This window comes from Manis javanica, chromosome 6 (genome assembly GCF_040802235.1).
Source record: "Manis javanica isolate MJ-LG chromosome 6, MJ_LKY, whole genome shotgun sequence".
NCBI lineage: Eukaryota > Metazoa > Chordata > Mammalia > Pholidota > Manidae > Manis > Manis javanica.
The window spans coordinates 61,764,090-61,790,746 of record NC_133161.1 but is presented as its reverse complement, the minus strand read 5'-3'; the positions used below and the strand labels follow the sequence as shown (position 1 = coordinate 61,790,746).

The 26,657-nt window shown below is 37.3% G+C and overlaps 1 long non-coding RNA gene across 1 annotated transcript; it reads right to left on the bottom strand.

The window, feature by feature from the left end:
• Positions 1-455: 455 nt before the first annotated feature.
• On the bottom strand, positions 456-26,395 carry LOC140850091 (uncharacterized). The gene is made up of 3 exons (XR_012132837.1): positions 26,224-26,395; positions 3,304-3,488; positions 456-2,378 (listed from the first exon to the last, which is right to left on the bottom strand). It is a non-coding gene; the product is annotated as an uncharacterized lncRNA (long non-coding RNA).
• Positions 26,396-26,657: the final 262 nt, after the last annotated feature.

Sequence of the window (26,657 nt, the reverse complement as noted above, 5' to 3'; positions counted from 1 at the left end):
CCTTACTAGGAAGGGATTACCACTGCTAAGAAAAAGACCTTGTTAAGGTATTTGGGGTAGGAAGTAATATTCTGCAGAAGTGAAGTCAATAAAAGTAGTAAAACTAGTAGTAAAAATAGTATTATAGGAAAACAGTAGTAAATATCCTATAATCAGTGTGCTAGTATTTATTTCACCCCATAAATCTGATGCATAAAATATCTTATTTTTTTTATCTGTGACTAGAACTGCTCCTGTATTCTACTAAATACCCAAATAGAGGTAAATTTTAAATAATTTTGAACCTGGTTGCATTCATAGAGATTGAGCTCCTTCATACTAAATATGTATCATGTGTAAAAGAAATTGCTCTCAGTTTAATATCTTTATTCCCCTTTCTCCCATTTATCTTTATTACTTTTACATTTATTACATATATAGTATATATATACATATGATAACATTATATTTACTATACATTACATTTTAAAGTACATATACTATAGATTACATTTATCTTTATTAATCTATGTTTATTTCATTCAAGGAATCCCTCTTTTATTTGGTTTCTCAATATAGTTGTGATTCAAATTATCAAAGCAGTTAATTTTTTAATTTAATTTTAGTTTGTTATTGAGTTATAATTGACATGTAACAGTTTCAGGTGTACAAATATTCCATATTTGTATATATTGTGAAATGATCACCACAATAAAGCAGTTTATTGATACATCAATTTAAGGCTTAAGTTTATTTGAAATTTAAAAGCCTATTTTGAGGCATCATAAAAGGACCTTGGAAGTATTTTCTTTTCAAATTTAGTCCATTAATGTTTCTTAATCTGTGAATTTAGCTTTATATCTGAAGTTTTTGACATTTTTGGTATAAACCCACAAGTATTTCTTGACAGACTGCTTTGCATCTATTTGAGACGTTCTTACATATTGCCTTTAAGGGAACATTCAGAAGATAGAGAATATTGATAAAATTGGCTTTTTCTTATGACCAATATGAACATAGGTCCAAAATATATCAGGTGTGACAAATTGTACTTTTTGGTTTTATTCTTGTTTTGACCACTTTGATAAATACATTGATCCATTGATTCGATTTAACTTAGCACTATTATTCAGTGAATATTTTTATTAAAATTGCTTTTAGTTATGATGTTGAAAGGCTGGGTTTTATTTTTCCCTCTTTATAAATGTGTATTCAGCATTTCCTCAGCTCACTGTGACATTTAATTATATATGGTTTTCTGTGTCTATCAATTCAACATCATTACAAAGACATTGTTAAAACTTCCATCCATAATAATAGTCAATGGAGACAAAAAGTAAAAAATAAAGCTACTAATGCATTTCAAAGCTGAATAGTTAGGTTATAATTTTGAACATGAAGATGTTCATTTGAAATGTGAAATTTAGCTGATTGGTAAAATGCAAGAAAACTTTCAAAGCTTAATAAAACAAAGAAGTCAACAAAAGTTTTTTTTCAAATTAGAAAGTAAAATGCAGATTGAAAGAAAAGAAGTCCTAAGTTTCTGAAAACTTTACTAGGACTTAGAAACCTAACTCATCAGATGGGGCTTAAAAATACAGAACTTTGTATGGCAAGTAGAAATTGTTCCTGTAAATGGAAGGAACATCTGGGCAGAGTCAGATGAAAACAGAATGCCACAATCAGCTTATAATACAAGCCAATTCAAAGGGAAAGAAACGATTCTCAAAAAAGAAAACCCATTTTGAGAATAAAGGAACATACTCAAAACCTACAATTTATTCTTAATGATGCTTCATTTTTCATTTGCTTTATAGCAGCCTTCTTCCCAAGGGGCAAAGATTGACAGACTATGCCTTAGTCCCTTAATTTTAGCTGTCCCTTTAACTATGAATCTGGAGCTGGAATGCACAAACAGGACAATAAATCAGAAGGAACAAAGAACCTTTACAACTAGACAGCAAAGGGGAGAAGGAAAGTGTGCTGGGAAATTCCCTTTGCATGCATCCTTAATAATTGATAAAAAGTATCTAGTTTGCTGGGTCCAGTTATATATTTTTCAAGACAGAGATACAGTTGTTCATTGTTTTCCCTGTTGAACTTTAAACAGCACAAAGAGTGCTGTTTCACATTTCCTCATGGAGTTTACAAGATTAAAAATAATAAATTTTACTCATCAATTTATTAAAAATTAGAATAACTTGTGTTTGGTTTTAGAAATAGTCATACTTGCCATGCCTTCAGAACTTTCAAAACACACAATACACACTTTAGTTGGTTAGAAACAACTTCATTTAAATGTCATCTTTTTAAAAGAAGTATGTTGTTGATTTAGTCAATAACACTCTGACTTTAGGGTTTCTCTCCAGATAAATCCAATGCTTCTGCGACAGTCAGCTCTGTAACACAAATTCCAGTATTTTTTAGCCTCTTGAATTGTTATTGACCAGATCCATTAGATTTTTTTCTTTCCTGATTTAAATATTTTACACTTTAATAGTTGAACTATGTTTTGTATGTGCTAAGGTACTGTAGATAATTTTCTTTCATAAGTACTAAGACATCTTTGATCTAACAACTAGAAGCATGCATATCAAGGTAAACAGTAGTTACACTGACATTCATTACTATTTTATTTCTGTCATTATAGATGGTTAAAAGCAGTTAGGTCAGAAGGAAAGCTCAAGAATAGGGGCTGGTATGAAGTACTTTGGAGCAGCAAATTGACCTAGTTATTTCTCATATCAGGGACCCAGGTGAGACTATGACAGTTTAGGATTAGTAAAATGATCATTGGGCAGAACGGGGGAGTTGGTTAAGCCTTCATGCTAGTAAGTCATAGTATGATGGGATAGTGAGAAAAGAATTCTGCAAATGATGCACACATGCTTCAGTTCCATGGAACTTTGCAGGGAAACAAAAAAAAGGGTCTGGACTATGGAAGTGCCCATTCTCATGCTGACTAAATTTAGGTAGTCAGGGAACATTTGTAAAATATAAAACATATGGATGGGGTGAAGAAGTTTTGTGCCAATGCAGCAGGTTTCCTTTACATTATATAATTAGTTTCTTCATTTTTAAAATTCTGGTCTTCCTTTTTAAGTTTAGAGGTTAACTTACAATCTTTCATGTGTTATTAATATTGCAGTGATTGCATATAAATAAGTAATAAAACTATATAGAAACATAGCAACGCATTTTTATGCTTAACATTCATCTTTTATGTCAGCAAGAAAAAAATGTTAACTCATAAATTCACTTTTCATCAGTCTTTATTTTTTCCTTTTCTTAAAGCTTTTGATCACATTATGCCAAATCTCTCACCATTTTTTTTTGTAGTCAGATTCCCCATCTTCATTCAACAATTCCCCATTCTGTAACCAGATGTGCTGCATATAAAGAGAATTTGCTCTGCCTCTCTTATGTCGAGTGGAAAAGGATTTGCTTATCCTTAATATTCTTGAAGCAATTCCACATAAAAACTCATTGGTGATGGGCACGGCCATATTCTGGTGAAGTAAAAATTATTTGTTTTTCCTGGTTTATTTGGGAACTGTTCATTATTCTAAAGAATTCAATTCTGTCTTAAAGAAAAATATCCCTTTGTTTTTGTGTCTTTCATATACTAAAGAATAATCCCAGCTTCACAAAGAAGAAAATGAACTCTATTAAAATGCAGCAGAGAGAGACAAGGATTTGGAAAATGGGCAAGTTTGGTTGATTGATGTAAAGATTGGAATTGACAAGTGTTTCATGTTTCTAATAGGCACCTTGTAGTCAAACTCTAGAACACCAAATAAAGAGAAAAGAATAGAAAAGGAGCCAGAATAAAAGACAATAAAAAGTAGATCAATAACAGAAATTTTAAGAAGAGTGGAATAAAAGCTTCAATGTATATAGAGAAAGTAGCTATAAACCTAGAATTAGATATCTAGCAAAACTGTTCTCATGTATGAGAGAATTGTAGTAATACTTTATGATAAAACCAATGTTTACATCAACAGACTTACACTAAAGGACCTTCAAAATCAATGCACTTTAGGATGAAGAAAATTTATTCCAAAAAAGAACATCAAGTGACAAGAGAGAATGCTGAGCAAATTGATAAACATTTTGACCAAATTTAAGCAAATAGTATCTTTAAAAAGTAATAGTAATAATTTCTAATTTAGGGTATAAAAGAGGATACAATTAAAATACAACAATAGCATGTAACTTGGAAGGAGGTGACAGAAGTTAAAACTATGGAAAAAGTCATATTTTTTGAAATGAGAATGAAGAGTGATTTATATTTTGTTCATTAAATATTTGTTCAATTGAGAATTTCAAAGACAATAATAAAAAGGATCAAAATATAATATATATTACTCCCAAGCCACTTAAAGAGAAAAAGATGAACCACAAATCAGACAAATATAACATCTCAATCTACCCAAAAGAAAGCAAGAAAGGAGGGAAAAATAGTGAAAGTTGGACAACTAGCAAAAAACAGAATGATAGAAATGAAGTCAAAATATTTGTAATGACAAAACATTATCTTCTTTCCAGTTGAAAGATAGAATGACTTAACTGCACTTAAAAAAAGAAATTCCGCTCTATATTGAATTCAAGAGGTACTCATAAAACCTAAGGAGACAGAAAGGTTAAAAGTATAGTACAAAAGATTAACCAGGAAAATACTTAATTTCAGGAAATATTGTATTTTAAGTTGATGGAGTAGCTATCAAAATATGCTCTAAGTAACCTCATTAATCTTTAAGCAAAAAGCATTATTAGAGCTAAAGTCAGATACACATGATTACCAATAGCTGTATGTCAACTACTATTGTGGGCTTGAGAGTATTAATTTATTTAAACCTCATTTCAATCTCATCAGACAGGCATTATTTCTATTTCTATTTTTCAGGTGAGGAAATCAAGAAGGTAAATAATTTCCTCAAGGTCACACATCTATTAAGGAATAAGTTTAGGAATCAAATCCAGAAGACAATCTGTCCCAAATTCTTACATTTGAACACTGTGTTATGCTGCCTGATAAAAGGTTTAGTATAATAGAAATATGTAGGCATCTAATTTAATGGCCCCAAGAATATAGAGTAAAAGTTGTTAAAACTACAGGGCCAATAGATAAACACAAAAGTGATAAAAAGAGATTTCATTATCTTTCTAAATTACTAGATTAAGCAGATGAAAAATTTGCACGATGAAGAATGAAAACAATTTAAAAGTCTGACTCAACTTTTTATTGATTTCAGTCTGAAATCAATATACTCTGTGCTTTTTATCAAAATTTTATAAAAGACATGGATAATATATTTGTTGTCTATAAACAAACAAATTACTCCTAATACAGGGACTCAAAGTAACATGCATTCATTCTATCCCATTTTCCATGGGTCAGGAATTCAGGCATGGTTTCACTGAATGCCTCTGGCTTTTGGTCTCCTGGTTTCAGGCAGGATGATGCCTGGGGATGTGGTCTAAGGTCAAAGCCTGACCTGGGGACTATCCACTCCAAAATCACTCCTGTGGTTGTCAAGATTCAGTTCTTCTTGGGTTGTAGGACTGAGGGCCTCAGTTCTTCCTGGCTCTTGGCTGGAGGCATCCTCAGTTCCTTGCTATCTGGTCCTTTACATAGGGAAACTGACAGCATGGCAATTGGCTTTTCTCAGAGCAAGTGTGAGAGAGAAGAGAGAGGAGAAAGAAAAGCTACTACATGACCTAATTTCAGAAGTGACAGCTATTGCTTCTGTCACATTCTCTTTGTTAGAAGTGAATTGCTAAATGCAAAGGAAGGGGATTACATAAGGGTGTGAATACCAGAAATTGGTAGTCACTGGGGACCATTTTAGAGGTTGCCTGGCACAGGTAAGAAACACCAAATTCAGGATGGTAGTTTGGGTGGGGAGAAGCAGGATTATAAAAGGAGCATAGAAGAAGGTACAAGCGCCTTGGCGTTAGCATGTATCTGAATTAGATGATTGAATTATGAGTTCATTTTGGTATGCTTTTTAGCTTTAGAGATATAGTACAATGTCCTTTTGTATGTATAAAATAACACATATTTTTTTTCAAAAAGAGAGCGGCCACTTTCTGAAACAAATCTTTACCTGTTCAAGACTGATCCTTGATAACTAGTTTCTACTGAAAGTTAACTACTGCATCTCATCTGATGCATTACATATATATACACAATGCATATATATATGTATATATATATATGAACAGTAAATTTTAATTTTATATTTAAAATAAAAGTTCACTAATACATTTTTAAGAATCATAAATTCAGTCCTTTAAAGGTTCCAAGATTTTCACAAAAAAGGCACTCCACAAATTTATAAGTACAAAAATTATTTTGTGGTATATTTGCTCCCATAAATTTAGGCCAATGTGAGCCTTTTGCTTGGATTATTCAGGTAATAAAGTCAACTCTGCTGTAAATGAGGCCTCTAAATATTAGAACTAATGAGAACAAAAGAACTTGGTTCCATGATTTTGATATGTAGTCTATTTCTATTTCTCTCCTGCTCATCTCCTTCCTTAGTATTATTAGAAATACAGTTTGGTAACAGGAATCAAACTAATAACATTAGCCCATGACTGACCTGTTCAATTTGGCCTCATGTGAAAATTCTGAGCAATTAATTTTAATCCTATGATGATACTCATGGGATTGTAAACCATTCTCTTTAATTTAAATACAGCAGTTTCCAACTTAAATATATATGCAATAATGAGTTAGCAAAATCTTTTACTGAAAAGAGTATAATTATAATACCATAGCTAAAATTGAATACTAATAACATTAAAATTTTTAATTTTTTATTACACCTTCTCAGTTAAGAAAAACTATGCAGTGATTTTCTTATTTTCTACTCATATTATTCTGTATGTCTTCTAATTGGTATTTCAAGAAAGCTGCATTGCTTAAAGCTACTTAGAGATTTTGTAAAAATATAAATTACAATAATAATTTAAGATCACTATAAAAACTGCCATAGAGATTCAAGATGGTGGCATGAGAGGTGAGACAGAGAATTCCTCCCAAAACCACATTGAGTACAAAAATATAGTTAATACAACTAACCCTAAAACAGCAACAGGAGGGAAGGCTGCACCAGACTGCACACAGACCTCATGAACAGAGCAGACCTCACAAACATGGTAACTTATGAAAGCCTTGATCAGTGGGACCCAAGCCCTTCCCCTACCCCAGCTCACCAGCAGGAGGAAGAGAAACGGAGATGGGAGGGGATGGAAGCCTAAGACTGCTGAACACCTAGCCCTGGAAGTCTGCTTTGTGAGCAGAAACCTACATTGTGTAGTGCTCTGGAGGTTGGGGAGCTGGGACAGGCTGAGTGCTTGAGAGATCTGGGTATTTGTGGAGGACGGGATCCACATCTGGCTGCTCCAGGACAAAGGAAAGGCAGGGGGTCTGAGAGGCTTCCTAGCAGCGAGAGTGCTGCTGAAGGGGCAGGGTTTGCACAGAGCTTGCTGCATGGGAGAAGGGAGAAGTGGACAAGGTTGTCTGGGCACACTCTGCCCAGCAGGTTGGGAAATTTTAGGAGCTTCAGATACTCCAATCCTCTGGCTGGCTACTCAGCTCCAAGGACCCCCACTGTGATACACAGCCTGCTGCAACTTCCTCCTGGCCTGCTGGCACTGGCTCCCAAACCCACCATCACTGTGCTGGCATCAGGCCAGTCAGAGGGAGGCTCTGCCTACAACAGCAGGAGACACAGAGCACAGAGGCTTACACCTGCCTGCTCGGCCCACTGGCTCTGGTGCTAGAGACAGGCACTGTAGCCAGAAAGCAGGAAACAATGCTTTCCTCCCCTGAGGCACCAGCACCGCTCCCCTATGACCCCTAACCTCACCCTAGGGGCTGAGAAGCTCCAGAAACTGGAGACAGCTCCAGAGCCTGTTCTATAATCGATAAACCTCACCAATCCTCGTTAATACAGCCTATATACCACCATCTTCAGCAAACCCAGAAACTGGAGCTTTTAGGCACTAGAGGGGACTACATAGAAATATGAAACATCAAAAGAACATGGTTCAGACCAAAATCTCATAAACCCCAGAAAAAGGGCCAAATGAAACTGAACTCACCAATCTTCCTGAAACAGAGTTCAAAATAAAAATCATGGACATATAGAAAATATTCAAGAACTCAGGAATGAATTTAAGATGGAGATTCAATCATTAAGAAATTCCATATCTGAAATGAAACATACAATTGAGGGATTTAAAAGTAGATTAGATGTAGTAGAAGAGACAGTTAATGTAATAGAAATTGGAGAAGAGGAATACAAAGAAGCTGAGGCACAGAGAGAAAAAAGAATCTCTAAGAATGAAAGAATATTGAGAGAACTGTGTGATGAATCCAAATGGAACAATATTTGCATTATATGGGTACCAGAAGAAGAAGAAGAGAGAGAAAAAGGGATAGAAAATGTCATTGAGGAAATAATTGCTGTAAACTTCCCCAATCTGGTAAAGGAGATAGTCTCTCAAGCCATTGAGATGCACAGATCTCCCAACGCAAGGGACTCAAAGAAGACAACATCAATACACATAATAATTAAAATGGCAAAGATCAAGGATAAAGACAGACTTTTTAAAAGCAACTAGAGAGAGAAAAAAGATCACATACAAAGGAAAACCCATCAGGCTATCATCAGATTCCCAACAGAAAACTTACAGGGAAGAAGGGAATGCCATGAAAAATTTAATGCAATGAAGCAGAAGGGCCTTGAACCAAGAATACTCCACCTGGCAAGATTGTCATTTAAATTTGAAGGAGGGATTAAACAATTTTCAGATAAGCAAAAGCTGAGAGAATTTACCTCCCACAAACCACTGCTGCAGTGCATTTTTGAGGGAGTTCTATAGATGGAAGTATTCCTAAGGCTAAATAGATGTCACCCAAGGGATAGACAAAGAGTATAGAATATGATTCATAAAACAAAGAATGGGGAAGGAAGAAAAAGGAGGGGAAAAAAACCCTTTAGGTTGTGTTTATAATAGCATACAAAGTGAGCGAAATTAGACTGTTACATAGTAAGGGAATTACCCTTGAACCTTTGGTAACCACAAATCTAAAGCCTGCAGTGGCAATAAGTACATACCTATCAATAATTATCCTAAATGTAAATGGTCTGAAGTCACCAATTAAAAGACATAGAGTCACTGAATGGATAAAAAAACAAGACCCACCTATATGCTGCCTACAAGAGACACACTTCAAACCCAGACATACACAGACTGAAAGTAAAGGGATAGAAAAATATATATTTCATGCAAATAATAGGGAGAAAAAAGCATGAGTTGCAGTACTTGTATCAGAAAAAATAGACTTCAAAACAAAGAAAGTAACAAGAGACACAGAAGGACATTACATAATGATGAAGGGGTCAGTCCAACAAGAGGATATAACCATTATAAATATCTATGCACCCAACAAAGGATCACCTACATATGTGAAACAAATACTAACAGAATTAAAGGGGGAAATACAATGCAGTGCATTCATTTTAGGAGACTTCAAAGAACAGAAAACAAGTAAAGAAACAGAGGCACTGAACAATGAATTAGAGCAGATGGACTTAAAGGACATCTTCAGAACACTTCATCCAAAAGTAACAGGATACACATTCTCCTAAAGTGCACATGGAACATTTTCAAGAATAGATTACATACTAGACCACAAAAAGAACCTCAGTAAATTCAAAAAGATAGAAATTGTACCAACCAGCTTCTCAGATCACAAAGGTATGAAACTAGAAATAAATTACACAAATAAAATGAAATGGCCAACAAACACATGGAGGCTTAATAACATGCTCCTAAATAATCAATGGGTCAATGATCAAATAAAAACAGAGATCAAGCAATATATGGTTACAAATGACAACAATAATTCAACAACACAAAAATCTGTGGGATGCAGTAAAGGCCATGCCAAGAGGGAAATATATTGCAGTGCAGGCATACCTTAAGAAAGAACAACAAGCCCAAATGAACAGTCTGAACTCACAATTAATGAAACTAGAAAAGGAAGAAGAAATGAGTCCCAAAGTCAGTAGAAGGAGGGACATAATAAAGATTAAAGCAGAAATAAATAAAATTGAGAAGAATAAAACAACAGAAACAATCCATGAAAGCAGGAGCTGTTTCTTCAAGAAAATAAACAAAATAGATAAACCCTTATCCAGACTTACCAAGAAAAAAAGAGAGTCTATACACATAAACAGAATCAGAAATGAAAAATGAAAAATCATTATGGACAACACAGAAATACAAAGAATTATGAGAGAATACTATGAAGAATTATATGCTAACAAATTGGATAACCTAAAAGAAATGGACAACTTTCTAGAAAAGTACAACCTTCCAAGGCTGACCCAGGAAGAAACAGAAAATATGAATAGACCAATTACTGGCAAATAAATTGAATTAGTAATCAAAAAACTACCTAGGAACAAAACTCCTGGACCAGATGGTTTCCCTGCTGAATTTTATCAAACATTTAGTGAAGACCTAATACCCATCCTCCTTAAAGTTTTCCAAAAAGTAGAAGAGGAGGGAATACTCCCAAACTCATTCTATGAGGCCAACATCACTCGATACCAAAACCAGGCAAAGACACCACAAGAAAAGAAAATTATAGACTAACATCCCTAATGAACATAGATGCAAAAATAATCAACAAAATAATAGCAAACCGAATTCAAAAACACATAAAAAAAATCACCCATCATGATCAAGTGGGATTCATCCCAGGGATGCAAGGATGGTACAACATTCGAAAATCCATCAACATATCCATATCAACAAAAGGAAGGACAAAAACCACATGATAATCTCCAAAAATGCTGAAGAAGCATTCAAAAAAAAAAAGCATCTATTCATGATAAAAAGTCTCAACAAAATGGGTATAAAGGGCAAGTACCTCAACATAATAAAGGCCATATATGACAAACCCACAGCCCACATTATACTTAAGAGTGAGAAGTTGAATGCTTTTCCTTTAAGATCAGGAACAAGACAAGGGTGTTCTTCACCCTTTTTTCCCCATTTTTATTCAACGTAATTCTGGAGGTCCTAGCCATGGCAATCACACAACACAAAGAAATAAAAGGCATCCAGATTGGCAAGGAAGAAGTCAAACTGTCCCTTTTTGCAGATGACATGATACTGTACATAAAAACCCTAAAGAATTCATCCCAAAACTACTTGATCTAATATCAGAATTCATCAAAGTTGCAGGATACAAAATTAATACGCAGAAATCTGTTGCAATCCTATACACTAACGATGAACTAGCAGAAAGAGAAATTGGGAAAACAATTCCATTCACAACTGCACCAAAAAGAATAAAATACCTAGGAATAAACCTAACCAAGGAAGTGAAAGACTATACTCTGAAAACTACAAGATACTCAGGAGAGAAATTAAAGAAGAAACCAGTAAATGGAAACACATCCCATGCTCATGGATAGGATAATTCATATTGTCAAAATGGCCATCTTGACTAAAGCAATTTACAGATTCACTGCAATCCGTATCAAAATACCAACAGCATTCTTCAAGGAACTAGAGCAAATAGTTCTAAAATTCATATGGAACCACAAAAGACCCTGAATAGCCAAAGCAATCCTGAGAAGGAAGAATAAGACGGGGGAATTACGTTCCCTGACTTCAAGCTCTACTACAAGGCCACAGTAATCAAGACAACTTGGTACTGGCACAAGAACAGACCTATAGACCAATGGAACAGACTAGAAAGCCCAGACATAAATAAACTCAAGCGTATATGGTCAATTAATATACAATAAAGGAACCATGGACATACAATGGGGAAATGACAGCCTCTTCAACAGTTGGTGTTGGCAAAACTGGACAACTATGTGTAAGAGAATGAAAGTGGATTATTGTCTAACCCTGTACACAAAAGTAAACTCAAAATGGATCAAAGACCTGAATGTAAGTCATGAAACCATAAAACTCTTAGAAAAAGACATAGGCAAAAATCTCTGGGACATAAACATGAGCAACTTCTTCATGAACATATCTCCCCAGCAAGGGAAACAAAAGGAAAAATGAACAAGTGGGACTATATCAAACTAAAAAGACCTGTACAGAAAAGGACACCATCAGTAGAACAAAATGACATCCTATTGTATGGGAGAATATATTAATAAATGACATATCTGATAAGTGGTTGACATCCAAATTATATAAAGAGCTCATACACCTCAATAAACAAAAAGCAAATAAGCCGATTAAAAATTAGGCAGAGGAGATGAACAGACACTTCTCCAAAGAAGAAATTCAGACAACAGGCATATGAAAAGATGTTCCACATCCCTAATCATCAGAGAAATGCAAATTAAAACCACAATGAGATATCACTGCACACCAGTCATGATGACCAACATCCAAAAGACAAACAACAGCAAATGTTGGAGAGTATGTGGAGAAAGGGGAGCCCTCCTACACTGCTGGTGGGAATGTACATCAGTTCAACCATTGTGGAAAGCAGTATGGAGGTTCCTCAAAAAATTAAAAATAGAAATAACATTTGACCCAGGAATTCCACTCTTAAGAATTTACCCTAAGAATGCAGCAGCCCAGTTTGAAAAAGACATATGGACCCTTATGTTTATAGCAGCACTATTTACAACAGCCAAGAAATGGAAGCAACCTAAGTGTCCATCAGTAGATGAATGGATAAAGAAGATATGGTACATATACACAATGGAATATTATTCAGCCATAAGAAGAAAACAAATCCTACCATTTGCAACAACATGGATGGAGCTAGAGGGTATTATGCTCAGTGAAATAAGCCAGGTGGAGAAAGACAAGTATCAAATGATTTCACTCATCTGTGGAGCCTAAGAACAACAACAAAAAAAAAAACTGAAGGAACAAAACAGCAGCAGACTCACAGAACCCAAGAATGGACTAACAGTTACCAAAGGAAAAGGGACTGGGAAGGATGGGTGGAAAGGGAGGGATAAGGGGGAAAAAGGGACATTACAATTAGCACACATAATGTAGCTGGGGGGTGGATACGGGAAAGGCAGTATAACACAGGGAAGAGAAGTAATGATTCTATAGCATCTCATTCGCTGATGGACAGTGACTGTAATGGGGTATGTGGTGGGGACTTGATAATAGGGGGAGTCTAGTAGGCATGATGTTGTTCAAGTAATTGTACATTAATGATACAAAAAAAAAGATCACTCTAAAAATTTTAAATACTTATATGAAATAACAATTTGAATCTACTTAAATCACCCTCAGCTCTTAATCCCACTTCCCTGGGGCTACCAATTAAAAAATTTCAAAACTTTTTAGAAATTTTCTGTTATTAAAAATATGTGTTTACACATATGCAAACACATACACATTTTAAAACAAGAGTATACTATAATTATTGTCTGGAAATTTATCTTTTCACCCTTTTATTTAATATTGCCTAGTCATCTTTACAAGATACAAGATTTTTTTGCTATTTATGAATGAACCATTGTTTTATTAGCTGTATAGAAATTCCATACCTGGATATATAATAATTTAACAATTTTCCTTTCTTTATTGTTGAAAACTGCCACAATAAACATTTGGGCAGTGGAATTATTATTCTTATAAGTAAAATAAAATATAAGAAGAGTAATATATCAGTGGATACTATTTAAATATTTGATGTACTCTCTTAAATGGCCATATTTTTCAAAATTTCCACTGACAGGTCCCATTTCATAGCACTGCTCTTAAGAGTGGATGGTATAATTCTTAAATTTGTGCCTCAGTGGAAGTTTACAAATCTTGATCTTGATGTTCATTTGTTAATTAATTCAATTATTATTACATATTAGCTAAAGTATTCATAATAGTATGCCAAATTCAACTCAGATGTACAGTTTAAAAATAACAGTTAGTCTTAAATATTTTATCTACTTCAGCATAAAACCTGTAATATGGTAGTGTAAGAATGTTTACTCTTCTCTGATAGTTTTGTACATATAATAAAGAATTTACTTGCTTTAAAAAAAATAATGAGTAGCAATCATCTTAATTGCCATGCAGCTTTTACAAAGAGCTTTGGGCCTAATTAGTTAAAATCTCAAATGTGTATTTTCAGCATGAGTATTCTATCAGAAGCTCCAAACAGTGTATTCATTTTGGTTTCCAGAAATGCTTCTCATTTCAGTGTTCCCTGAGGGGTGGGAACCTAACAACTCTTTCTAGGAAGTTGTCTCACTGGTGCTTAGTATTATGGACTGGCAGAGCTTGTCATCTACCTGTCTGTGTGGGTTGGTAAAGAATTCCTGTGTTTTAGTAGAAACTCAGTATTTACTCACTAGGGAGACTGTAATGATATCCAAAACAATTACAAGAATTCTCTTAACTGTTTTGTTTAACAGGGATTGGAAGGTTCGGTCATCTAAGTAGAGCTGGCAGGTAGTGCGCTGTCTGGGATCTCTCATTTCAGGGCAAAACCTCTATTCCTTGGCAGCCTCCTCCTTTTCCAATCTAAGATTGGAAGCTTTTTAGGATGTTTTTGCATCAGGACTTAATCATTAACCACAAACTGCCTTCTGTCTGCTCTAGTTCGTTGCCCTTCTTGATTCAACCATATGGCTCTAGAAAAATCCCACTCTTGCTCTGCAGAGCCAGGCACAAAGCCATATGTCTACCCTCAAAGCGAGTAATTCAGGTTTTATGTTTTGGTAATGCAAATTTACATTTCCTACAGCTATTTCTTCTTTTATGGAAAAAGAAAACTTAAATATTTTTTCAAAATATTTGTCTGTGACTCATGTGAGACATGATGAATTTTCTCCGTGATGGTGCCCATATTTTTCACCAAGGTCTGTTACTGTCTTGTGATTTTTTTCCTGAATTGAACCATTCCACTTTTCTGTGTAGGCCACTGTGTGGAAAATGAAATGGTCAGCATAGCTAATGCTCTATTTCTTTCACTTGTAATACTGCAGCAGGTTATGTGTATGACATTACACTGGAAGTGGTTTGGCTCTTTAACATGGGGAGATTGGTTTCAGGTTAGCTCCAAAGAAAGAACTGACTATTATCACAAGAAGGAATTTGGAAAAAAAAAAAATCTTGTCCATTCTCAGAGTTCTTGGAAATTGTCAATCATCAATGAGATTGCATCAGCAGAGAACACTGCCATGGGCAAAGAGCAGCCAGAGTCAGGAGTGAGGCAAGCTGCAGCTGCCATATCCATTAACCAGTGTAAGCAGTCAGGTCTTCTCTAGAAATAATTGACCAGTTTTGGTGACTGAAAACACAGCCTGGGGCCATGGAATAAGCAAAGCCTAAGTATTTCCTTCGATTCATAATCAGAGCCCTCAACTAGGAGAGGAATATCTCAGCTCAGACAGCACTAAAATGCTGGTGGAAGGAGCAAAGGAAATGCGGGTGGAGATCCTAAGATCCTAGAATGAGAATCCAAACTAGACCAAAGCAATATTTCCCGATCACATTAGCAAGGATTACTACCAATTCCTCTCTATCTGAGGGAATTGGAACATAAGATAAATTGGGATTATTCTCATTATAATGTTTGTGTCCAGTAAGTCTTATTACTTTGCTCAAGTCCACAGTGTCAACTTGACACTCCAGGTAATGTAACAAGACTATACCTTGGGGGGCCCTACTTACTTCAGACAAAATTATGGTGCCAAGAAGGAGCATAGTCAGGAAAGCATGATCTTTTATGAAGACCTTTTTCTCTCAGAGTGTGCTCCATATTGATTTATGATCATTTGTCAATGATAGGGAAAAGAAGGTATAATTTTGATATACCTGAAAGTACTGAATTTTCCAAGTTCAATGTGTATATGAGAAAAGGTTTTCTGCTTACCCTCGTACTAGTCACAACAATTTTAATCTAATATTGATTAAGTCACCAAATTCTCAAATGAAAGTAATAACCTTGCTAGCACAATGGGAATTGTTAACTGCACTCAGCCAAGTGGCTGTAATTATTGATTAATCACCAGGTGTAACAAAGACTTCAAGGCTTACAGGAAAGACTGATGTTGTGTTTATGAGTAATTTTATTTTTGAGAAATGCTGTGTTTGTATTAAATATTTAATAGCTCTCTTGCCAAAGTGGTCATTTTCTATTTCTGGTGTGTTGTCTGGGAACTGGGGATCTAGCACCATCTGCAGGCAAAATTCTGCTAATTTCATCCAGTAGTAGAGAGAGCTGTCCTTACAATAAAAATATGCACTGAAATGCCATCTAGTTTGTCTTCCCTTTCTGTTATTCTCTCAGAGCATCGCAGTGGCTGTTCAAGGAGTATACTATGGTCTACAACTTGGTGCGTCTCGGGCTAGCACACTGTCCAGCAGGCAGGGGCCCCTTTCTGGTCAGGCACAGGAAGCAGAGTGACTTGGGTCCACAGCACTTGGAAAAGCTCATGAAAAATATTTGATTTCTCTTAAAATCAGAATTAAAAAATAAACTTTCAGGTCAAAGAAAAAATTTTAATATATGGTATTCATATTCTGGCCTTTCAACCAACCTAGATGTAGAATAACATTTCCAATATTTTTAAGTGGAGAAAGAAGCCTGGGAAGAAAAAAGAGCCTAGGCCCATGAAGGTTTTACTGGCAGGCTGACCGCTCAACACTGACGGACTAGGGAGGGTACCTGACAGGTGAGGGAGGGGCATGATCAATGTGCCCCTTGTGAATCACTTACAGCAAAGCCTGGAGCATATGAAACTAGCAAATTTTACTCAATATGTTACGGGTTGAGTTTGTTCTCCTGGGTTCTTGTCCCCAAAAAAGAGTTGAAAGGCAGAGAGACACAGCACAGAAGCAGAGTGAAGTTTTATTTGAATAAACTCCACGGGAGGAGGGGCCAGAGTCACGGTAGACAAAGACCCCAAATAGTTAGTGGAGGGTCTGTTTATCATGACCTATCCGGAAGGCTCTTCTTTAATGGACAGGATGAGGTCACTTGATTGACACTTTTAGTAATACACCAATTCCTCTTGGTGCGCATGTCTTTCCCCAAAATGCACACAGAAAAGTCCATGGGTGGTGGAGGGTGCAAAACCGCAATTTTATTTTAATGAGATTATGACAAGGTGCCATTTGGGCAGTTCTTGGTTTAGTTTGATTGTGCCTGTTTTGGGACCTTGTTGGGACCGGTTCGGCCTGGTACCCATAGGCAAGAGGTTTTCTCCCTGAAAAGCCTTTGTTCTTCACTGGGACCCCCTACCTGGGCAGACTGGGCAGTTTTTTCCCTTGAACCCTAATCTGGGTTGCTGCTGCTTTGAACTTTATCTTCCCCTTCCCGGGCTGCTCATCTCTTTCTACCAAACAATTATATGTCTGCTGCTTTTAGCTTTTTTAGTCTGGGTCCTAATAGCTATATGCCAATTAATTGATTTAAAATTTACATTCATTTATTTTATCTTATTTTTAACTCACATACTGTTTAAACAATGCTTTTAACAAGTAAAATCTTTAATCAGGGAATAAAAAGCATCAAGGGGGCAGAGCCAGGATGGCGGCGTGAGTAGAGCAGTGGAAATCTCCTCCCAAAAACACATAGAGCTATGAAAATATAACAAAGAAAAATCTTCCTAAAATAAAGACCACAGGACACAGGACAACATCCAGACCACATCCACACCTGCAAGAACCCAGCGCCTTGCGAAGGGGGTAAGATACAAGCCCCGGCCCGGCGGGACCCGAGCACCCCTCCCCTCGGCTCCTGGCGGGTGGAAAGAAACCGGAGCAGTTTTTTTTTTTTGGCGAGTGCTTTTTGGAAGCCTTAAAGGGACAGGGACCCGTTGCTAGGGAGGCAGGGTGGCGGGACCGGTGAGCGGGTGCCTGGGACCGTCGCCTGAGGACAAAGAATATCGCGCGTTTTTCCCTATGGGACGGGTGGGCGGGTGCCTGAGAATGGCGCCTGAGGACGGAGGAAATCGCGCATTTTTCCCCTTTTTTTTCTCTCTTTTTGGCAAGTGCTTTTTGGAAACCTTAAAGGGACAGGGACCCTGGTGCTAGGGAGGCAGAGCAGCAGGACGGGTGAGTGGGTGCCTGGGACCGGCGCCTGAGGACAAAGAATATCGCGCGTTTTTCCCTGTGGGACCGGTGGATGGGTGCCTGAGACCGGCACCTGAGGACGGAGGAAATCGCGCATTTTTCCCCTGTTTTTTTCTTTTTGGCGAGTGCTTTTTGGAAGCCTTAAAGGGACAGGGACCCCTGGTGCTAGGGAGGCAGGGTGGTAGGACTGGTGAGTGGGTGCCTGGAACCGGCGCCTGAGGACAAAGAATATCCCGTGTTTTTCCCTGCGGGACCAGTGGGCAGGTGCCTGGGACCGGCGCCTGATGACTAAAAAAAAAATCGCGTGTTTTTTCCTATTTTTTTTTTCTATTCCCTCTCTCATTGTTGCTGTTGTTGTTTTGGTTTGGAGAGTGCTTTTTGGAAGTCTTAAAGGGGCAGGACAGGTCACTTAGACCAGAGGCAGGGAATCTGGGGATCTCTGGGCACTCTAACACCCTGGGCAGCAGGGAGCACAGAGGCCCCTTACAGAGATAAATAGCTTCCCGGCCGCTCCCCCTCCAATGGGGCTCCAAAACTTTGGAGACGCAGCCCCAGCCAGGCCAGGCCCACAGCAACAGCGGAGATAAACCCCATAGCAAGCAGGCAGGAAGCAGAAGCCCTGTCTGAGCACAGCTGCACAGCACAAGCCATTAGAGGTCGCTATTCTCCCAGGAGAGGAAGGCGACAAACCAACAAGAAGGGAAGCTCTTCTAGCGGTCACTTGTACCAGCTCTGCAAACTATCTCTATCACCATGAAAAGGCAAAACTACAAGCAGACAAAGATCACAGAGACAACACCTGAGAAGGAGACAGACCTAACCAGTCCTCCTGAAAAAGAATTCAAAATAAAAATCATGAACATGCTGACAGAGATGCAGAGAAAAATGCAAGAGCAATGGGATGAGATGCACAGAAAAATGGAAGAGCAATGCGATGAAGTCCGGAGGGAGATCACAGATGTCAGGAAGGAGATCACAGAAGTGAAACAATCCCTGGAAGGATTTATAAGCAGACTGGATAAGATGCAAGAGGCCATTGAAGGAATAGAAGCCAGAGAACAGGAACGTATAGAAGCTGACATAGAGAGAGATAAAAGGATCTCCAGGAATGAAACAACACTAAGAGAAATATGTGACCAATACAAAAGGAATAATATTCGTATTATAGGGATACCAGAAGAGGAAGAAAGAAGAAAAGGGATAGAAAGTCTCTTTGAAGAAATAATTGCTGAAAACTTTCCCAAACTGGGGGAGGAAATAATCGAACAGACCACGGAATTACACAGAACTCCCAACAGAAAGGATCCAAGGAGGACAACACCAAGACACATAATAATTAAAATGGCAAGGATCAAGGACAAGGAAAGAGTTTTAAAGGCAGCTAGAGAGAAAAAGGTAACCTATAAAGGAAAACCCATCAGGCTAACATCAGACTTCTCGACAGAAACCCTACAGGCCAGAAGAGAATGGCATGATATACTTAATGCAATGATACAGAAGGGCCTTGAACCAGGGATACAGTATCCAGCACGACTATCATTTAAATATGATGGCGGGATTAAACAATTCCCAGACAAGCAAAAGCTGAGGGAATTTGCTTCCCACAAACCACCACTACAGGGCATCCTACAGGGACTGCTCTAGATGGGAGCACCCCTAAAAAGAGCACAGAACAAAACACACAACATATGAAGAAGGGAGGAGGAGGAATAAGAAGGGAGAGAAGAAAAGAATCTCCAGACAGTGTATATAACAGCTCAATAAGCGAGCTAAGTTAGGCAGTAAGATACTAAAGAAGCTAACCTTGAACCTTTGGTAACCACGAATCTAAAGCCTGCAATGGCAATAAGTACATATCTCTCAATAGTCACCCTAAATGTAAATGGACTTAATGCACCAATCAAAAGACATAGAGTAATAGAATGGATAAAAAAGCAAGACCCATCTATATGCTGCTTACAAGAAACTCACCTCAAACCCAAAGACAAGCATAGACTAAAAGGCAAGGGATGGAAAAACATATTACAGGCAAACAACAGTGAGAAGAAAGCAGGGGTTGCAGTACTAATATCAGACAAAATAGACTTCAAAACAAGGAAAGTAATAAGAGATAAAGAAGTATATTACATAATGATAAAGGGCTCAGTCCAACAAGAGGATATAACCGTTCTAAATATATATGCACCCAATACAGGAGCACCAGCATATGTGAAGCAAATACTAACAGAACTAAAGAGGGAAATAGACTGCAATTCATTCATTTTAGGAGACATCAACACACCACTCACCCCAAAGGATAGATCCACCGGGCAGAAAATAAGTAAAGACACACAGGCACTGAACAACACACTAGAACAGATGGACCTAATAGACATCTATAGAACTCTACATCCAAAAGCAACAGGATATACATTCTTCTCAAGTGCACATGGAACATTCTCCAGAATAGACCACATACTAGCTCACAAAAAGAGCCTCAGTAAATTCCAAAATATTGAAATTCTACCAACCAATTTTTCAGACCACAAAGGTATGAAAGTAGAAATAAATTCTACAAAGAAAACAAAAAGGCTCACAAACACATGGAGGCTTAACAACATGCTACTAAATAATCAATGGATCAATGAACAAATCAAAATAGAGATCAAGGAATATATAGAAACAAATGACAACAACAACACTAAGCCCCAACTTCTGTGGGACGCAGCGAAACCAGTCTTAGGAGGAAAGTATATAGCAATCCAGGCACACTTGAAGAAGGAAGAACAATCCCAAATGAATAGTCTAATATCACAATTATCAAAACTGGAAAAAGAAGAACAAATGAGGCCTAAAGTCAGCAGAAGGAGGGACATAATAAAGATCAGAGAAGAAATAAACAAAATTGAGAAGCATAAAATAATAGCAAAAATCAACGAAACCAAGAGCTGCTTCTTTGAGAAAATAAACAAAATAGATAAGCCTCTAGCCCAACTTATTAAGAGAAAAAGAGAGTCAACACAAATCAACATAATCAGAAATGAGAATGGAAAAATCACGACAGACTCCACAGAAATACAAAGAATTATTAAAGACCACTATGAAAACCTATATGCCAAGAACCTGGAAAACCTAGAAGAAATGGACAACTTCCTAGAAAAATACAACCTCCCAAGACTGACCAAGGAAGAAACACAAAAGTTAAACAAAACAATTACGAGCAAAGAAATTGAAACGGTAATCAAAAACTACCCAAGAACAAAACCCCAGGGCCGGACGGATTTACCTTGGAATTTTATCAGACACACAGAGAAGACATAATACCCATTCTCCTTAAAGTGTTCCACAAAATAGAAAAAGAGGGAATACTCCCAAACTCATTCTATGAAGCCAACATCACCTTAATACCAAAACCAGGCAAAGACCCCACCAAAAAAGACAATTACAGACCAATATCAGTGATGAATGTAGATGCAAAAATACTCAATAAAATATTAGCAAACAGAATTCAACAGTATATCAAAAGGATCATACACCATGACCAAGTGGGGTTCATCCCAGGGATGCAAGAATGGTACAACATTTGAAAATCCATCAACATCATCCACCACATCAACAAAAAGAAAGACAAAAACCACATGATCATCTCCATAGATGCTGAAAAAGCATTTGACAAAATTCAACATCCATTCATGATAAAAACTCTCAGCAAAATGGGAATAGAGGGCAGGTACCTCAACATAATAAAGGCCATATATGATAAACCCACAGCCAGCATTATACTGAACAGCGAGAAGCTGAAAGCATTTCCTCTGAGATCAGGAACCAGACAGGGATGCCCACTCTCCCCACTGTTATTTAACATAGTACTGGAGTTCCTAGCCACGGCAATCAGACAAAACAAAGAAATACAAGGAATCCAGATTGGCAAAGAAGAAGTTAAACTGTCACTATTTGCAGATGATATGATACTGTACATAAAAAATCCTAAAGACTCCACTCCAAAACTACTAGAACTGATATCGGAATACAGCAAAGTTGCAGGATACAAAATTAACACACAGAAATCTGTAGCTTTCCTATACACTAACAATGAATCAATAGAAAGAGAAATCAGGAAAACAATTCCATTCACCATTGCATCAAAAAGAATAAAATACCTAGGAATAAACCTAATTAAAGAAGTGAAAGACTTATACTCTGAAAAATACAAGTCACTCTTAAGAGAAATTAAAGGGGACACTAATAAATGGAAACTCATCCCATGCTCATGGCTAGGAAGAATTAATATCGTCAAAATGGCCATCCTGCCCAAAGCAATACACAGATTTGATGCAATCCCTCTCAAATTACCAGCAACATTCTTCAATGAATTGGAACAAATAATTCAAAAATTCATATGGAAACACCAAAGACCCCGAATAGCCAAAGCAATCCTGAAAAAGAAGAATAAAGTAGGGGGGATCTCACTCCCCAACTTCAAGCTCTACTACAAAGCCATAGTAATCAAGACAATTTGGTACTGGCACAAGAACAGAGCCACAGAACAGTGGAACAGATTAGAGACTCCAGAAATTAACCCAAACATATATGGTCAATTAATATTTGATAAAGGAGCCATGGACATACAATGGCAAAATGACAGTCTCTTCAACAGATGGTGCTGGCAAAACTGGACAGCTACATGTAGGAGAATGAAACTGGAGCATTGTCTAATCCCATATACAAAGGTAAACTCAAAATGGATCAAAGACCTGAATGTAAATCATGAAACCATTAAACTCTTGGAAAAAAACATAGGCAAAAACCTCAGACATAAACATGAGTGACCTCTTCTTGAACATATCTCCCCTGGCAAGGAAAACAACAGCAAAAATGAGCAAGTGGGACTACATTAAGCTGTAAAGCTTCTGTACAGCGAAAGACACCATTAATAGAACAAAAAGGAACCCTACAGTATGGGAGAATATATTTGAAAATGACAGATCCGATAAAGGCTTGACGTCCAGAATATATAAAGAGCTCACATGCCTCAACAAACAAAAAACAAATAACCCAATTAAAAAATGGGCAGAGGAACTGAACAGACAGTTCTCTAAAAAAGAAATACAGATGGCCAAGAGACACATGAAAAGATGCTCCACATCACTAATTATCAGAGAAATGCAAATTAAAACTACAATGAGGTATCACCTCACACCAGTAAGGATAGCTGCCATCCAAAAGACAAACAACAACAAATGTTGGCGAGGCTGTGGAGAAAGGGGAACCCTCCTACACTGCTGGTGGGAATGTAAATTAGTTCAACCATTGTGGAAAGCAGTATGGAGGTGCATCAAAATGCTCAAAACAGACCTACCATTTGACCCAGGAATTCCACTCCTAGGAATTTACCCTAAGAACGCAGCAATCAAGTTTGAGAAAGACAGATGCACCCCTATGTTTATCGCAGCACTATTTACAATAGCCAAGAATTGGAAGCAACCTAAATGTCCATCGGTAGATGAATGGATAAAGAAGATTTGGTACATATACACAATGGAATACTACTCAGCCATAAGAAGTGGAAAAATCCAACCATTTGCAGCAACATGGATGGAGCTGGAGAGTATTATGCTCAGTGAAATAAGCCAAGCGGAGAAAGAGAAATACCAAATGATTTCACTCATCTGAGGAGTATAAGAACAAAGGAAAAACTGAAGGAGCAAAACAGCAGCGGAATTAAAGAACCCAAAAATGGACTAACAGGTACCAGAGGGAAAGGAACTGGGGAGGATGGGTGGGCAGGGAGGGATAAGGGAGGGGCGTAGAAGGGGGGTATTAAGATTAGCATGCATGGGGGGGAGGGAGAAAGGGGAGGGTGGGCTGCACAACACAGAGAGGACAAGTAGTGACTCTACAACATTTTGCTAAGCTGATGGACAGTAACCATAATGTGGTTGTTAGGGGGGACCTGATATAGGGGAGAGCATAGTAAACATAGTATTCTTCATGTAAGTGTAGATTAAAAATTAAAAAAAAAAAAGTAAGAAAGAAAGAAAGAAAGAAAAGGGGGATTACTCCTTGATAGGATAAAACTATTGGTAAATCAAAGATCAACGCATGCTTTAAATATCCTTAATGTTGATCACTTAAAGGGTCTCAGATGATCAGCTATGGAGGTACTCTTTTCTGATAATATTCCTTTCTCTTAATAAAAAAAAAAAAAAAGCAGTTACTGTGTGCTGACCTCCAATGAGTTCTGCGCAGTGGTATAGAGGGCATGTCAAAGTGTGGGCAAAGGGTCTTTTTGTTTCTAAGCAGAAGATCAAGGCCTAGCTTGGATACCCAGAAAATGAACTAAGATACGATATGAGGAGGAGCTTCCGGCATCAGCACTCTCTGGAGGACTTGTGCTGTGGGATGATCATCAAAATGCCTCCACAGGGATCCGGACGATGCTGCGGTTGTGGCTGCATCCAGCCCACCATCTCCTGGACTTGCCATAGGAATGAGGAGGGAGCTGTCTAGGCTGGCATGTGCATACAGTGAGACAACGAATTTGACTGGATCTGTACTGTTGGAACTCAACCAGGAGTTGGGAGGGGTGCAAGTTGTAGCACTCCAAAATCTTATGACTATAGACTTTCTACGGTTAAAAGAACATATGGGATGTGAACAGATCCCAGAAATGGGCTGCTTTAATTTGTCTGATTGTTCAAGTACAGTTGGACAATATCCATCATATCATAGATAAATTTTCGCAAATGCCTAGGGTGCCTAAATGGTTTTCTTGGCTTCACTGGAGATGGATGGTAATTATAGATTTGCTTTGTTTATGTCACCGTATTCGTATTATGTTAATATGTGTATGAAAATTAGTCAGTACTTTAAAACCTATACATACTTAAGGTACTCTACAAGAAGATATGTCAAAGAAATAATCAATCCTCCTATGTTTCCTTCATATGCTACCTCTATAGCTTTTCTTCTTCCTTCCTAATTACAACCCTTAAATAGAATTCGTGCCTCATATCGAATATACCGAGTATCATAATTCCTCCAGGTGGTAAAGATACCTCGAGACAAGTGCTGGGCATAGAAGCCACAGGGCATAAATCTGCAAAGAAGTAAAAAGCTAACCTTTTCAAACAATATGGCTTCTCTCTCACTTACCAACTTTACATTTCCCTGTATGGCCCCGGAAGATGGCTGGTTAGCCAGAGACGGGTAAGATTCCTCAAGGGAGGAACAACCTAAGACAGGCACAGTCGCATGGGGGCCATCAGGTGAGAATTTGGGGATCAACAGAGGTGAGGCTCAGAACCTCACCCCCCCTGCTTTGAGAGAAATCTTCTGCATCCGTGGATGTCTTGCTGCCCTTGTCTAGCCTGGATTAATACTTAGTCCATAGGCACACACCTGATCATCTGATCATCTACATTTGCCTTCTTACAGCACTAAACTATGTTTTCTACCTTTATCTTGCATCTACCTACCACTTCAGCATTTTATTAAAAATAAAAATAATAATAATAATAGAGGGAGAAATGTGGGATCAACATATAAATCAAGTACAAAAATCAAATGAATATTCATATTTGACCTGATTGTTTATGGGTCATAATGCATGATCAAAACCGAATGTTTCTGTGATGAATGCCCTTGTACTCTTCACCATGTAAGAATTTATTCACTCTGTAAGAATTCGTTCACCATGTAAGAACTTGTTCGTTATGCTTCAGAAGATTGGAGACTGACGAGAATTAGGCTTGAGATGGATTAATGATTGTACATTGAGCATTGACCCCCCTATACTGAATTTTATTGTTGTTAACAACCATTTGATCAATAAATATGAGAGATGCCCTCTCAAAAAAAAAAAAAAAGCATCAATATGGAGCAATCACTGGAAAACCTAAAATCTCAATAGGGGAGTCTACCTGTTACCATTTCCTCAGTCAGATCCACTGATTTACTTTTAGAACAAAAAACATAAAACAAAACCCATATATTGGGCATTAATTAGATGACAGTTATTGAGAAATATTATTTATAGTAATCTCATTTTAAATTTAAAATTACCAAGTTATACTTGTACTAAGTATTATTATCCTTACCTTTCAAATAAAGGAATTAAATAGAGAGAAAGGTGACACTCTGTACAAGTCTACATACCTGGGAAGAGGTGCAGCGAGGATTTGGGGTCCCCCTACTCTAAGGTTTCAGCACATGTCATTCTCTCCTGCCTTCAGTTCCATTTCTGTATGGTGCTCCTTCTTAGCAGATGTCTCTAGATACAGATGTATATTCCCCCAGCTAAAATAAAACAGACTGCTAATTCGGTCTACTTGGGATATGTTTCTTTCAAAATATTTTTGCCGGACATGTTAACGCATTAAAATCTCTTATTTTAGTATGCATAGTTTTCTTCTATATTCAGTTTTCTTCTTTCCACCTATATGTGGGTTGAAAAGATATGGGAGTAGAGATTCTCAAGTAGTATTCTTATTGACATTATCAAGTGTTGTTGAGCCATTAAAAGCAATGGAAAATTCTTGGCTTTTATTTTTTTTTAATTAAGGATACCATGCAGTTGAAATAAATAATAG